This window comes from Pelophylax lessonae (genome assembly GCF_965119305.1).
Source record: "Pelophylax lessonae genome assembly, chromosome: 2".
Classification (NCBI taxonomy): Eukaryota; Metazoa; Chordata; class Amphibia; order Anura; family Ranidae; genus Pelophylax; species Pelophylax lessonae.
Genome location: NC_138769.1, coordinates 16,017,243 through 16,033,387, shown reverse-complemented (window position 1 = coordinate 16,033,387; position 16,145 = coordinate 16,017,243). Strand labels below are relative to the sequence as shown.

The following is a 16,145-nucleotide window of genomic DNA, read 5'->3' as shown; positions in this document are numbered from 1 at the left end:
CCCAAGTGAAAGATAGAGTGTTGAAGATATGTGTTTGGACCATCACCAACTAGATCAGCCTCTTACCAAAAACAAGTTTAAAGCAAGTGTGTAGAAATCAATCCAAGTGACACAGGATGCAATACCAGATAAGCACCAGTAGGGGTCGCCTCTTACCAGATGTTACACTCAGTCAAGCTTGTATGGAAATCAATAATCGGGGTCCAAACATGAATTCTGGGATCCTCGCTCTCTCTCTCAATGTTCTCTTCTATCCGCGGCGGCCATCTTTCCGTCTCCTAGGTCTCCATAGATCACATTAGCACATGTATAACACAGTGTATGCAATCTGGAATGTGTCAGATGCAGGATAGTGTACAGAGTGGGGTGGCCTGAAGCATGTCACCTACAGCACAATGCACAGAGTGGGGTGGCCTGAAGCATGTCACCTACAGCACAATGCACAGAGTGGGGTGACCTGAAGCATGTCACCTACAGCACAATGTACAGAGAGGGGATCATGCTCTGCTTGCGTATGTCACAGTACATGTTGGCATTCATGGTTCCCTCAATGAACTGTAGCTCCCCAGTGCCGGCAGCACTCATGCAGCCCCAGACCATGACACTCCCACCACCATGTTTGAGTGTAGGCAAGACACACTTGTCTTTGTACTCCTCACCTGGTTGCCACCACAAACACTTGACACCATCTGAATCAAATAAGTTTATCTTGGTCTCATCAGACCACAGGACATGGTTCCAGTAATCCATGTCCTTAGTCTGCTTGTCTTCAGCAAACTGTTTGCAGGCTTACTTGTGCATCATCTTTAGAAGAGGCTTCCTTCTGGGATGACAGCCATGCAGACCAATTTGATGCAGTGTGCGGCGTATGGTCTGAGCACTGACAGGCTGACCCCCCACCCCTTCACCGTCTGCAGCAATGCTGGCAGCACTCATACGTCTATTTTCCAAAGACAACCTCTGGATATGACGCTGAGCACGTGCACTCAACTTCTTTGGTGGACCATGGCGAGGCCTGTTCTGAGTGGAACCTGTCCTGGTAAACCACTGTATGGTCTTGGCCACAGTGCTGCAGCTCAGTTTCAGGGTCTTGGCAATCTTTTTTTAGCCTAGGCCATCTTTATGTAGAGCAACAATTCTTTGCCATGAGGTGCCATGTTGAACTTCCAGTGACCAGTATGAGAGAGTGAGAGCGATAACACCAAATATAACACACCTGCTCCCCATTCACACCTGAGACCTTCTAACACTAACAAGTCACATGACACCAGGGAGGGAAAATGGCTAATTAGGCCCCAATTTGGAGATTGTCACTTAGGGGTGTACTCACTTTTGTTGGCAGCGGTTTAGACATTAATGGCGGTGTGTTGAGTTATTTTAAGGGGACAGCAAATTTACACTGTTATACAAGCTGTACACTCACTACTTTACATTGTAGCAAAGTGTCATTTCTTCAGTGTTGTCACATGAAAAGATAGAATAAAATATTTACAAAAATGTGAGGGGTGTACTTACTTTTGTGAGATACTGTGTGTGTATGTATATGTGTATGTATGTATGTGTATATATATATATATATATATATATATATATATATATATAATGTGTGTGTGTGTGTGTATATATATATATATATATATATATATATATATATATATATATATATATATATATATATATATATATATATCCTTCAATTGATTTTGCATCTCTCTCTCTCTCCAGCTCCCACAAGTGCGGGGAAGACTCTGGTGGCTGAACTGCTGATCCTAAAGAGAGTTCTGGAGACCCGGAAGAAAGCTTTATTCATCCTCCCCTTTGTCTCTGTAGCCAAAGAGAAAACCTATTACTTACAGGTGACTCCCCATTTCTGACTGCAGGCTCCATTCACATAGTCCATTATTTTCCTGATGATGAATGTTATCCATCTACTATACCAGTGATGGTGAACCTTGGCACCCCAGATGTTTTGGAACTACATTTCCCATGATGCTCAACTACACTGCAGAGAGCATAATCATCATGGGAAATATAGTTCCCAAACATCGGAGGTACCAAGGTTCACCATCACTGGACTACACTATAGATTAAAGTAGAACTATAGGCAAAACTTTTTTTCATTTTGGATAGAGTAAGGGGGGGTTATAACCCTTCAGATTGTTTTTTTTTTTTTTTCACCATCTTTGTCCCATTGCGGAGATTTAAAAAGTATAGCCACTTGTCCCCCTGAAGATTTACCCCCCTTTATTGATCAGGCCATTTTTTTGCTATACAAGCACTGTGTTACTTTAACTGACAATTGCGCAGTTGTGCAACACTACATGATCCCCCCCCCACAAATAGAGCTTTCGTTTGGCGGTATTTTTTTTTTTTTGTGCAACAACAAAAAAAAACAATATTTTTTAATATCGGTTTTAAAACATATCCAATTAAAAAAAAAATGTAAAAAATCCAATTTCTTCATAAATTTAGGCCAATATGTTTTCTGCTACATATAAAATATGTAAGGCTGCAGCAAATCAGAGAACTGCTAAACCCATGTCCACTTCCATATGAATTAAATATTCAAAAAGGAAGAGGTAAATCTCACTGGGTTGTGGGATTAACTCCGTGTGGATTACCAAGATAGAAGGACTTTAATGGACCGGTGTAGCATAAAGTGAGCAATTCAATATGTATGAAAAAAAAACGCGTCGAACCGTATGACTGCTTGAAAGATATGATTATACGGATCTATGTCTAGGACCCCAAGTCCAATTATTTTGCCACTGTGATGTTTCTTACTTCTGATTGTTTTTATGTATCAATAAACTTTGTATTTTTTTCATACATATTGAATTGCTCACTTTATGCAACACCGGTCCATTAAAGTCCTTCTATCTTGGTAATCCACACGGAGTTAATCCCACAACCCGGTGAGATTTACCTCTTCCTTTTTGAATGTTTTCTGCTACATATTATGGGTAAAAAAAAAAATCCTAAAAAGCGTTTTTTTGATTGGTTTGCGCAAAAGCTTTAGCGTCTACAAACTTTACATACTGGAATTTTTATTTATTTTTTTTATAATAGTAAGGCTCCGTTCACATGTAGGCGTTTTTGGGGAGTTTTTCTGCTCTAGGATCAGCTCTCAAAACGCCCAACAAGACAAATCCTATTCATTTCAATGGCCCCTGTTCACATCTGAGCGTTTTGACGCTGTTTACAAAACGCCCAACGCTCAAAAAAGTACATGAGCTTCTTTTTGGGCAGATTACAGGCGTTTTCCATTGGTATCTATTCAATCAAAAAACGCCTGCACAAAAAAACGCCTGTAAATCGCGGTAAAAAACCCCCACTTGGGGGTTTATTTACTAAAGCTGGAGAGGGCAAAATTAGTCACAGTTCTGCAGAGAAACCAATCAGCTTATTTAACCGCTTTACCACCGGAGGATTTTCCTGCTTTACGTCCAGGCCACTTTTTGCAACTTGGCACTGCGCGACTTTAACTGACAATTGCGCGGTCATGCAACGCCGTACCCAAACTAAATTTACGTCCTTTTTTTCCCACAAACAGAGCTTTCTTTTGGTGGTATTTGATCACCTCTGCGCTTTTCATTTTTTGCGATATTCATAAAAAAAGAGCGAAAATTTGGGGAAAAAATTGAAATTTTCTACTTTGACAGTTAAAAAATATCCAATATATTAAATTTTTGTCATATATTTAGGCCAAAATGTATTTAGCTACATGTCTTTGACAAAAAAATCCTCAATGAGCGTATTTTTAACCGCTTTAACCACTTGCCGACCGCCGCACGACTATATACGGCGGCGGTCAGCCCCTCACAGGCAGAGTGACTTATCGGTACGTCACTAGCCTGGGAGGGTCTGGGGAGCGAGCGCGCTCCGCCGGCGGCACGCTCCCGCCCCGCGCGTGTGACCAGCGGACCCGATGTCCGCCGGTCACTCTGCGATCGTCAGGGGAGAGGGAGAAAGGCAGGCAGCTTGTGTAAACAAGCTGCCTGTCAGTTCTCCCTGTGTAGAGACACTGATCATACAGATCTACTATGTAGAACCGTTGATCAGTGTAACTACACCTCAAACCACAGCCAATCACAGTTAGAATCACGCCCCTAGGGACACACACAGCCCCTCCCTCTCAAATAAAGTTAACCCCTTCACTGCCAGTGTATTTTTACTGTAACAGTGCATATGTATAGCACTGATTACTGTAGTAATGTCACTGGTAACCCCAAAAGTGTCAAAAATATCAGTCAAGGGTCCGATCTGTTCGCCGCAATGTCGCAGTACCGCAAAAAAAATCGCAGATCGCCGCCATTACGCGTTAAAAAAAAAAACAACAAAAATGACAAAAATCTTTCCCTTTGTTAGTAAACGCGATAACTGTTGCGCAAACCAATCAAAATAAGCTTTTTGCGATTTTGATTTTTTTTTTTTTTTTTTTTTTTTACCAAACATATGTAGCATAAAACAAATTGGCCGAAAATGTTAAATTTTGATTTTTACTTTTTTTTTTTTTTTTTTGGGAATTTCATATAAAAAAATGTGAAAAATATTGTTATTTTTGCAAAATTGACGCTCTTTTTTTGTTTATAGCGCATGATCAAAAAATCGCACAGGTGATCAAATACCATCAAAAGAAAGCTCTGTTTGTGGGGAAAAAAAGGACGTCAAATTCGTTTAGGTACAGCGTCGCATGACCGCGCAATTGTCCGTTAAAGTCACGCAGTGCCGAATCGCAAAATACCCCCTGGTCAGGAAGGGGGTAAAATCTTCCGGGGCTTAAGTGGTTAACACTGGAAGATTTTACCCCATTCCTGACCAGGCCATATTTTGCGATTCAGCAACAATTGACAATTGCGAGGTCGTGCGACGCTGTACCCTAATGAAAGTTATGTCATTTTTTTCCCCACAAACAGAGCTTTCTTTTGGTGGTATTTGATCACCTCTGCACTTTTTACTTTTTGAAAAAAAAAAACCAATATTTTTTACATTCTGCTATATAACATTTCCCAAAAAAATGTAAAAATCTAAATTCTTTAACATTTTAGGGCAATTTGTTTTCTGCTACATATTTTTGGTAAAGAAAATCGCAATAAGCGTATTTTGATTGGTTTGCGCAAACGTTATCGCGTCTACTAACTACAGGAAAGATTTGTCATTTTTATTGTTTTATTTTTTTTTACTAGTAATGGCGGCAATCTGCGATTTTTTTTTTTTTTTTTTTTTTTTTTTTTTTTTGCGGGACTGCGACATTGCGGCGGACAGATCGGACCCCTAACTGACATTTTTGACACTTTTGGGGGTACCAGTGACATTACTACAGTAATCAGTGCTATAAATATGCACTGTTACTGTAATAATGACACTGGCAGGGAAGGGGTTAACTTTATTGGTGATCAAGGGGTTAAATGTATACTTCATGCTTACTGACGTGTGTGGGGGGAGGGGATTGTGTGACACAGACACTGATCGCAGGTTCAGCTATGCTGAATCCTGTAATCTGTGACTGTCTGTCACATAGGACATCCGCCCGCTTTGTTTACACAAGTGGGCGGATCTCCTCACTCGATCCCCGACGATCGGGGAATAGCGGCGGTGATCACCGCCTCTCCTCCCCTGGTCCGACTCCCGCTGTGTCTGAATACAGCGGGAGCGAGCCTCCGGCGGTGTCCGCAGTGCCGAGAGGGGGCGTTGTCCAGCGATGTAGGTCTACTTCGCTGGACGATAACGAGCCACTTCGCTGCAGTACCAGCTCAGTGAGCAGTCAGTAAGTGGTTAACCACTTGCCGACCGCCGCACGATTATTTACTGCGGCGGTCAGCCCCTCACAGGCAAAGTGACGTAGTACTACATCGCTAGCCTGTGAGGGTCTAGGGAGCTCCCGCGCGCCAACGGAGGCACGCTACCGCGCGGTCACGGACCCCCCCCCGCGCGTGTGACCGACGGACCCAATGTCCGCCGGTCACTTGTGATCGTCGGTGCAGAAGGAGAAAGGCAGGCGGCTGATGTAAACAAAGCCGCCTGTCATTCTCCCCTGTGTAGAAATAGTGATCATACGGTTCTACTATGTAAGACCGTTGATCACTGTTCCCACAACTCAAGCCACAGCCAATCACAGTTAGAATCACGCCCCTAGAGACACACATAACCCCTCCCTCTCAAAAATTAACCCTGCTTACTGTAGTAATGTCACTGGTAACCCCAAAAGTGTCAAAAATGTCAGTCAAGGGTCCGATCTGTCCGCCGCAATGTCGCAGTCCCGCAAAAAAAAATCGCAGATCGCCGCCATTACTCGTTGCAAAATTGTCGCTCTTTTTTTGTTTATAGCGCATGATCAAAAAATCGCACAGGTGATCAAATACCACCAAAAGAAAGCTCTGTTTGTGGGAAAAAAAGGACGTCAAATTCCTTTAGGTACAGCGTCGCTCGACCGCGCAATTGTCCGTTAAAGTCACGCAGTGCCGAATCGCAAAATAGGCCCCGGTCAAGAAGGGGGTAAAATCTTCCGGGGCTTAAGTGGTTAATTAAGCTTTAGCAGTAAAGCCTGGAAGCTGATTGGTTTCTCTGCAGAATTGTGACAAATTTTGTCCTCTCTAGCTTTAGCAAATAAACCCCTAAGTGACCATTTTTGCACTGTGGGGGGGGGGGGGGACCAGTGACAATGATCAGTGCTAAAAATATGCACTGTCACTGTACTAATGACACTGGCTGGGAAGGGGTTAAACCTCTAGAGCAATCAAAGGGTTAAATGTCAAGTGTCCCTGAAGAAGTTATTTCTGACTCTTGCAGGACTATGGGTTGTTCAGGTTCCAACAACCAATCCTGTCTGAGAGGAAGAAACGGAGCCAATGGTTGCAGTGAGAGAGATGCTGGCAGGCACCCATCTTCATGGACTATGTGTTAGATAGCCAGTGGCAGGGCCCAGGATCATCTTCGAGGAATGGTGCTGAGCGTTGTGTCAAGGCTGGTTGTGCTGAAGTAGTTAGGGATGTTGGATGAGAAGGCCGCCTCAGCAGGGAGGGTCTTCTCATCAAATTTGTGATAGGATGTGATGTCTCAAATGTGTAATTACAGAAGAGCCTAACCTATATTTCTTTTCCAGGCTGCTTAGAATTGTAGAGATAGATAGTTAGGATGTTATTCTACAAACTGAGTTTCTCTATCGCTCATTGACAGACGTAGTCTTCTTGATTCTCAAGAGCTGGGTTATGTTGTCTCCGCAGGAGTAGGACTAGGCAGAAAGACAAAACGTTCTGGCTCCACCTTAGGGGCAGTCCCTGAGGGTATATCCTCCCTCTCTCTGCTACAGGGAATCAGTTTTTTTCTGTCTAGTCAGGAGTAAGGACCTAAGTTCCTTGCTGGGATCTTTTGGTCCTGGCAAGACTTTTTTCTTTAGAAAAAGACTTTTTTTTTAGGTAGTTTTTCTCCAGTGTTTTTCCTGTGAGATCTTCAAGCAAAAATGCCGGACTGGGCGACACTAGTGGTCACCCCAGCCGGCCTACGAGCGCGCGCAGACCATTGCATTGCGCTTGGTCGGCCGCGACACATTCAAGTAAGTATGCGGGGCCGGGCGACGGGCTGGATGTTGAGATCCAGTGGTCACCCCGGTTTCTGCCTACGAGCGCGTGCAGACCAGAGCTCCGCGCTGGGTCGGCCGCGACGGAGTCCCATTGGAGGGACTGACCTTGCGAGTTAAAAGTCTCGCTTGGACGCCAGGAACCAGAGAGTCGAGGCGTCCGGAGTGGTCCACAACCCCCCACCCCGGTGGAGAGGGTATTGTGAAGAGAGGGTGCCTGTCGGTTTGGTATGGTGAGTAAACGTTCCCTTTTTTCCTCGTTATGAGGCAGTATGAATTATGGGCCCCTCCATATATGGTCAGTATATATCTGACACTAAAAGTCCCCCTTGTAAATACAGTATGTGTTTGGTGGGAAGTGGACTTGGTTTGAGAGCTAACACTCTACCCAGCAGACTGTAACATTACAGCAGACATAGGAGGTATAATCCTACCTTATGTGTAGTGTATCTCCTGTAGATCCATATATCGCCTCTTAGCAGAGATGCAGGTGGATGTGCTGGGAAAAACGATTTCGGCAGTCCGCCGCCATTTTGCCGTAGACCGGGTGCATGTATGTCCTCAGGTCACGCCGGCCGCCATGTTTTTGGAGTCTTATGTCTCTTCTATGGGGGCGGCCATGTTTCGTGAGCCCAGCTACCTCGTGGAGAGCTGGGAACGCCGGAAGGCGTACACAGGGGGCGGAGCCACGTCCTTCTACCCGGGAAAAAGCAACAGCTCCTTCCAGTCTGTGTAAGACAGACGCTGACTGCAGTTGGTTGGAAACTTCACTGCATCGGTTGGTGAGCCTTGGGGGTCTCTCTCTCTCTGTGGGATCGAGAAGCAGGTACTCTGAGGGGCGCTATTGCGCTAGGGGGAGACACACAAAAAAAAAAAAAAAAAAAGTTTTTTTGTTTTTGCTGGCAAAGGTGTCCTGAATTAACATGGACCCTGCCACTCATGTATCTCCTCCGGATCCCCTCGAGGGGTCTGCAGGATCCTCCAGCACCCCATTGACAATTGAATCATTGTCAGCTATTATGGAAACTTTTGTGTCCCGGGTGGAAGTGGCTTGTCAGGGACAGGGCGCAAGAAAGCGACCCCCGCCTAACCCCTTATTATCTGAAACCTCGGATTCAGACTCTGAGCCTATTTCTGCAGTTGCAGGTACTTCATCTGGGATTGGTGTCTCGGGTCCTGTCTCTTCAGACAGCGAGGAGGATGTTTCGGCATCAGCCATAGCCCGAGAGGAAGCGTTGGTAAACGCACTCATTGTATCTGTTCAAGAAACCTTAAGGTTACAGGGTATTCCATCGGAAATAGCTGAAACTGAAATCCCTTTTGGGACTAAAAAACGCATCAAAGTGGCGAAGGTTTTTTCCATTGCCCAAATGTTTTGGCAATCCAATCGAAGAAGAATGGCGTCTGCCAAAACGCACTTTTACTATTTCTAAACGCATTAACAGGCGTTATCCGTTTGAGGAAACCCTCATTAAGAAATGGACAGAACCACCTGTGGTGGATTCACCAATTGCTAGATTGAATAAAGCCACGGTTATTCCTTTAGAAGACGCTCCGTCTTTTAAAGATCCAGTGGATCGCAAGATAGAAGCTATGTCTCGCACCATGTTTTCCTTGATTGGATCAGCTTTCAGACCTATAATAGCTATTGGTCTGGTTTCGCAGGCTGTAACTGAATGGACCAAGTGGTTACGCCGGGACTTAGAAGAGGTCCCTCAGGCGGTATCAGATTTGTTGGAACAAATGATACAGGGGTTACAGTTTGTGTGTGATGCGCCGTTAGACGCCACTCCATTATTGGCGCGAGCATCAGTCTCAGCAGTGGTTCTCAGGCGTACACTGTGGCTAAAAGGTTGGTTAGCCGACCAAGGTTCCAAAAAAGCATTGGCTAATATCCCCTTTTTAGGAGAGCGTCTATTTGGAGCCAACTTAGATGAGATCATTAAGGATCTCACGGGTGGAAAGAGCACCTTTTTACCGCAAAATTTTAAAGGTAGAGGAACTCGTCAAAGACGAGGGCCTTCTTTTTCTGCTCGCAAGAGGTTTTTTCGTCCCGCGGGTGAAAAAATTAAGTCCCCCAAAGCTCCTGCAGGAGGCGTCAGGGGTCGTTGGTCGGGCAAGCAAAAGCCCGCCCCCTCCAGACCTGAAGATAAACCGTCCAAAGCCTGAAGGTGCGCCCCCACCCATAACTGGGGTGGGGGGACGTCTTCGCCGGTTCCCGGATCCATGGCTTTCCAGAATCCCGGACAGATGGGTTTGCGAAGTCATAAGGTCAGGGTACAAGATCGAGTTTCGATCTCTCCCACGGCGCGATTCTTCCCTTCCAATATCCGACTATCCCCGGATCGTTTAGAAGATCTGCGGAGAGCAGTCACAGATTTACTACAACAAGGAGTGGTAGTCCACGTTCCTTGGACAGAACGGTTTCAAGGGTTTTATTCAAACCTATTTACAATACCCAGGAAAGAGGGCAAAGTGCGTCCAATTCTGGACTTAAGAGCACTCAATTCTTTTGTCAACATAAGAAGATTCAGAATGGAGTCCATTCGCACAGTAGCAGCCTTCCTGCATCCAGGGGATGTCCTAGCGTCCATAGACATCAAGGACGCATATCTTCACATTCCCATTTTCGCAGGACATCAGCGGTTTCTACGCTTTTCCGTAGAAGAGAACCACTATCAGTTTGTGGCGTTACCTTTCGGTCTCGCCACGGCTCCGCGGGTCTTCACGAAGGTGTTGGCCCCAATGTTGGCACTTCTGCGCCAAAGAGGCATATCGATCCTTGGTTACCTAGACGATCTTCTGCTTCATGCAGAGTCTCCTCAGACCTTGCTACAAAACATAGAAATTACTATGATTTCTTTACAGGAATTCGGGTGGCTGGTGAACTAGCAAAAGTCATTTCTGGTTCCCACCCAGAGGCTCGAATATCTGGGTCTAATTCTAGACACAGTCAGGACAAGAGTTTTTCTTCCGGTAGGGAAACTCCGAAAGATTCAATCAGCAGTCCAGTTGTTACTGTCCAACAGCTGGTCTTCCCTTCGGACTTGCATGAGGGTTCTGGGGTTGATGGTGGCTTCGTTCGAAGCAGTCCCATTTGCCCAGTCCCATACCCGAATTCTTCAGCAAGAGATTCTTCTAAGATGGAATCGGAATCCGGAATCCCTGGACAATCAGATCCGATTGAGCAAACAGACCAGAGAGTCTCTGGTCTGGTGGCTTCGGTCTCCGATGCTCAGCCAGGGAAAGTCATTTCTACCAATATATTGGACGATAGTGACCACGGATGCCAGTCTATCCGGATGGGGAGGAATTCTTGGTCAGTTATCTGTCCAGGGACTTTGGTCCCCGGAAGAATCCAGGTTACCGATAAATGTATTGGAACTGAGAGCGATCAGACTTTGTCTGATTCACTGGACCGAGCAGCTCCAGGGCAGCCCGGTTCGGATCCAGTCGGACAATGCCACGGCCGTGGCTTATGTCAATCACCAGGGGGGCACCAAGAGTGTCCGAGCGGCCAAAGAAGTGGCTTACATTCTTCGCTGGGCGGAACGATTTGTTCCAGCAATCTCTGCGGTGTTCATTCCGGGGGTGGAGAATTGGCAGGCAGATTATCTCAGCCGTCAGACTCTGGATCAGGGGGAATGGTCCCTCCATCCAGACGTTTTCCACCAGTTGTGCCTACGGTGGGGCACCCCGGATGTGGATCTGTTGGCATCACGATTCAACAGGAAAGTTCAGAGATTCGTGGCTCGCTCCCGCGATCCTCTAGCAGAAACCGCAGAAGCACTGATCGCCCCGTGGGGGCAATACCAGCTAATGTATGCCTTCCCTCCTCTCACGTTACTGCCAAGACTTCTTCGCAGGATAGAGGAGGAAGGAATTCCAGTAATTCTGGTAGCTCCGGACTGGCCTCGTCAAGCTTGGTACGCCGACGTGGTCAGACTGGTGGCGGACGTCCCGTGGAGACTTCCTCTCAGGGAGGACCTACTGTCTCAGGGATCGATCTTCCATTCTGCTTTACGATCGCTGGCTTTAACGGCCTGGCTATTGAGACCCAGGTGCTGAAGGACAAAGGTTTGTCAGCTTCAGTTATTCCTACTCTAGTTGAAGCAAGGAAAGCGACTTCCAGAAAGATTTATCATCGCACATGGAAGTCCTACATTGCATGGTGTGAACCTTTGGGGTTCCGTCCTCGGTCTTATTCGATTAGTCGAATATTAGCTTTTCTGCAACAAGGGGTTGAGCAGAAACTGGCCTTGAGTACTATCAAGGGTCAGGTCTCAGCATTAGCTATCTTCTTTCAGAAGCCTTTGGCTACTCATTCCTTGGTGCGGAATTTCATCCAGGGGGTGCGACATCTGGCTCCGCCAGTGCACGCGCCGTTACCCCCCTGGGATCTTAATTTAGTGTTGTCGGTTCTTCAGAAACCTCCCTTTGAAGATATTAGGGAGATTCCTCTACCTACGTTGTCCCAGAAGGTGGCCTTCTTGGTGGCTATTACTTCTGCACGCAGGGTGTCAGAACTGGCCGCATTATCTTGTAGTTCACCATATCTGGTGGTTCATAGAGATAAGGTGGTTCTTCGTCCGAATCCATCCTTCCTACCAAAAGTGGTTTCAGAATTTCATCTGAATGAAGAAATTGTGTTACCTTCCCTGTGTCCTAAGCCCAGTCATCCTCGGGAGTTTGCTTTACACTCCTTGGATGTGGTCCGGGCGATCAGGGTATACTTGAAAACGACAGACTCGTTTCGCAAGACGGATTCACTTTTGTGATCCCAGATGGACCCAAAAAGGGGTTGCCTGCATCTGCCGCGACCATTTCCAGATGGATCAGACAGACGGTAGTACAGGCTTATTCTATCAAGGGTCGGGAGCCCCCGTTCCCTGTTAAGGCGCACTCCACTCGGGCACTTAGTGCGTCATGGGCCTTTCGCCATCAGGCGTCAGTGGTCCAGGTGTGCAAGGCGGCTACCTGGTCGTCGGTGCATACCTTTACAAAACATTATAAAGTTGATGTAATGGCATCGTCTGATGCCTCGTTTGGCCGCAAGGTTTTGCAGGCCGCCATTTGAGGAGACCAGTAGTCTACCTCGAGGGTTTTTTCCGTTGGAATTTTTATTTGAGTCTCATTCTTTGTTTATAATGAGCCTTTAAAACTTCTAGTTTGGCACCGGTTGGGCCTTCTAGATTGGATTTGATTTTGTCAATCCCACCCCTCATTTGTGGCACTGCTTCTGGATGTCCCAGCTCTTGAGAATCAAGAAGTCTGTCAATGAGCGATAGAGAAAAATGGATTTTTGTAAGATCTTACCGTAAAATCCTTTTCTCTTAAGCTCATTGACAGACGTAGTACCCGCCCCTCTATCATTGAGTTGGGTTGGGTTAAATTCTCTGTTTCTGCTTTAAAACAGAACTGATTCCCTGTAGCAGAGAGAGGGAGGATATACCCTCAGGGACTGCCCCTAAGGTGGAGCCAGAACGTTTTGTCTTTCTGCCTAGTCCTACTCCTGCGGAGACAACATAACCCAGCTCTTGAGAATCAAGAAGACTACGTCTGTCAATGAGCTTAAGAGAAAAGGATTTTACGGTAAGATCTTACAAAAATCCATTTTTTGTTTGGTGGGGGGGGGGGGTGCATTCTCCTAATGCACCTAACAAAAGTGTATATTTGTACGATAGATAGATATAGATAGAGATATAGCGATAGATAGATATAGATAGAGCAGTGGTGTATTTTGGTTTTGTGCTGCCCTAGGCAAGACTAAAATTGGGCCCCCCCTCCTATGTAACTTTGCCCCTCTCCTTTTTTAACAGATGTGACTCCCTCCAAAATTGAAGGACTACAAGTCCCAGCATAACCCCTGAGATCTCACGAGAGGGGGTGAGGGAGAGAGAGGGGGGGATGAGAGAGAGAGGGATGAGAGAGAGAGAGAGAGAGAGGGGGGAGAGTGGGGGGATGAGAGAGAGAGAGGGGGGTGAGAGAGAGAAGAGAGAGAGGGAGGGGGGATAGAGAGAGAGAGGGGATGAGAAAGGGGGATAAGAGAGAGAGGGGGATGAGAGAGAAAGAGAGAGGGAGAGAGAGAGGAGGGGTGAAAGAGAGAGAGGGAGGGGGAGAGAGAAGGGGGTGGGTGAGAGGGGGTGAGTGAGAGAGAGAGAGAAAGGGGGGGGGGGTGAGAGAGGTGGCTCTAGCAACCAGTGGCCAATAGAGTCTCAGGTGGAGGGGGTGGCTTTTTTGCTGCCCCCCTGCAAAGTGCCGCCCAAGGCCTGGGCCTTGTTTGCCTAGGCCAAAATACAGCACTGAGATAGAGATATAGCGATAGATAGAGATATAGAGATAGATAGAGATAGATAGATAGATATAGAGATAGAGATATAGATAGATAGATAGATAGATAGATAGATAGATAGATATAGAGATAGATAGATAGATATAGAGATAGATAGATAGATAGATATAGAGATAGATAGATAGATAGATATAGAGATAGATAGATAGATAGATAGATATAGAGATAGATAGATAGATAGATAGATAGATAGATAGATAGATAGATAGATAGATAGATAGATAGATAGATAGATAGATAGATAGATAGATAGATAGATAGATAGATAGATAGATAGATAGATAGATAGATAGATAGATAGATAGATAGATAGATAGATAGATAGATAGATAGATAGATAGATAGATAGATAGATAGATAGATAGATAGATAGATAGATAGATAGATAGATAGATAGATAGATAGATAGATAGATAGATAGATAGATAGATAGATAGATAGATAGATAGATAGATAGATAGATAGATAGATAGATAGATAGATAGATAGATAGATAGATAGATAGATAGATAGATAGATAGATAGATAGATAGATAGATAGATAGATAGATAGATAGATAGATAGATAGATAGATAGATAGATAGATAGATAGATAGATAGATAGATATAGAGATAGATATAGAGATAGATAGATATAGAGATAGATAGATATAGAGATAGATATAGAGATAGATAGATATAGAGATAGATAGATATAGAGATAGATATAGAGATAGATAGATATAGAGATAGATATAGAGATAGATAGATATAGAGATAGATAGATATAGAGATAGATAGATATAGAGATAGATATAGATATTTTTCTATCTAATTTATTTTGTACATTCGTTTATCTCCCTTCTCCCCCCTTTCCAGGTTTGTGGGATACTCCTCGGGTTTTTCCAGTAGGAATTTTTGTAGGGGGCGGCTGCCCCAGAGCCAGTGGGGACATGGCTCAATTTTGGTGGGGGGGGGGAGGTGGATGTAGCACCCTCCTAGTCAGGTGCTGGGCAAAAGCATTGGGTTGCTTAGGCCTGTTACATGTGTCCATGTGTGATTCACTTGGTCTGAGGGAGTGTCCCCACTGCATCCAATAGGGCATTGGTCCTCAACCCTGGTCCTCAGGGCCCACTAACAGGCCAGGTTTGCAGGATAACTGAAATACATCCCAGGTGATCTAATTTGCTGCTCAGTGATTGCAGTATTCTAGTCTGCATCTCCCCAAGGTAATAGTTAAAATCTGATCTGTTAGTGGGCCCTGAGGACCACAGCAATAGGGGAGCCTGTTGGACAGTGGAGGAAACCCAGCCAGTGACACACAGGCTTTTGAGGCAGTCCCAGTGGGAGGGCACAACAGCGGTGCATCCTGGGATTGACCATAAAAGCCAAGGGGGGCACATGTGACGGGGTGTCTTTGGGCGGGAAGCCAGGTCCCAGGAGGAGGGCGACGGCTGTCTCTCCTCCTGTCAGTGTGGAAAGTGGTCGGCCTAGTGGACCGGAGTGTGGAGCTGAGCTGTGAGATCCAGGAGAAACTGACGGTGAAGCTCAGTGTGCTGCTGCTTCTCTCTCCTCCCCAACTCTTTTGTAGCTGAGAACAGAGGAAATGTGAAAAGGGAAAAATGGTAATTAACCACTTCTGGACTGGAAGATTTTACCCCTTAATGACCAGGCCATTTTTTTTTACGATTCGCCACTGCATTACTTTAATGGACAATTGCGCGGTCATGCAACGCTGTACCCAAATAAAATTGATGTCTTTTTTTCCCACAATTTGGTGGTATTTTAATCACCTCTGCGATTTTTTTTTTTTTTTTTTTTTTGCGCTATAAACAACAAAAAAAAAGCGACAATTCTGAAATATAAAAAAACAATATTTTTCAGATTCTGCTATTACCCCCCCCCCCCCCCCCCCAAAAAAAAAAATGTAGAAATCTAATTTTTTCATCCTTTTAGGCCAATTTGTTTTCTGCTACATAATTTTGGTTAAAAAAAATCGCAATAAGCGTATTTTGATTGGTTTGCGCAAAAGTATATCGTGTCTACAAACTAGGGGAAAGATATTTTATATAGATTTCTTTTTTTACTAGTAATGGCGGCGATCTGCAATTTTTGGCGGTGCTGCGACATTACGGCGGACAGATCGGACCCCTTAATGACATTTCTGACACTTGGGGGACTAGTGACATTACTACAGTAATCAGTGCTAAAAATATGCACTGTCACTGTACTAATGA

The 16,145-nt window shown here is 45.1% G+C and overlaps 1 protein-coding gene across 1 annotated transcript in view; it reads left to right on the top strand.

Moving 5' to 3' along the window:
- Nucleotides 1–1,730: 1,730 nt before the first annotated feature.
- The window catches only part of POLQ (DNA polymerase theta), a 161,097-nt gene continuing 146,682 nt past the window's right edge, over nucleotides 1,731–16,145 (top strand). The window contains exon 1 of the mRNA XM_082247649.1: nucleotides 1,731–1,856. The gene's annotated coding sequence lies outside the window, so the exon portion shown is untranslated. The remainder of the gene's footprint in view (nucleotides 1,857–16,145) is intronic.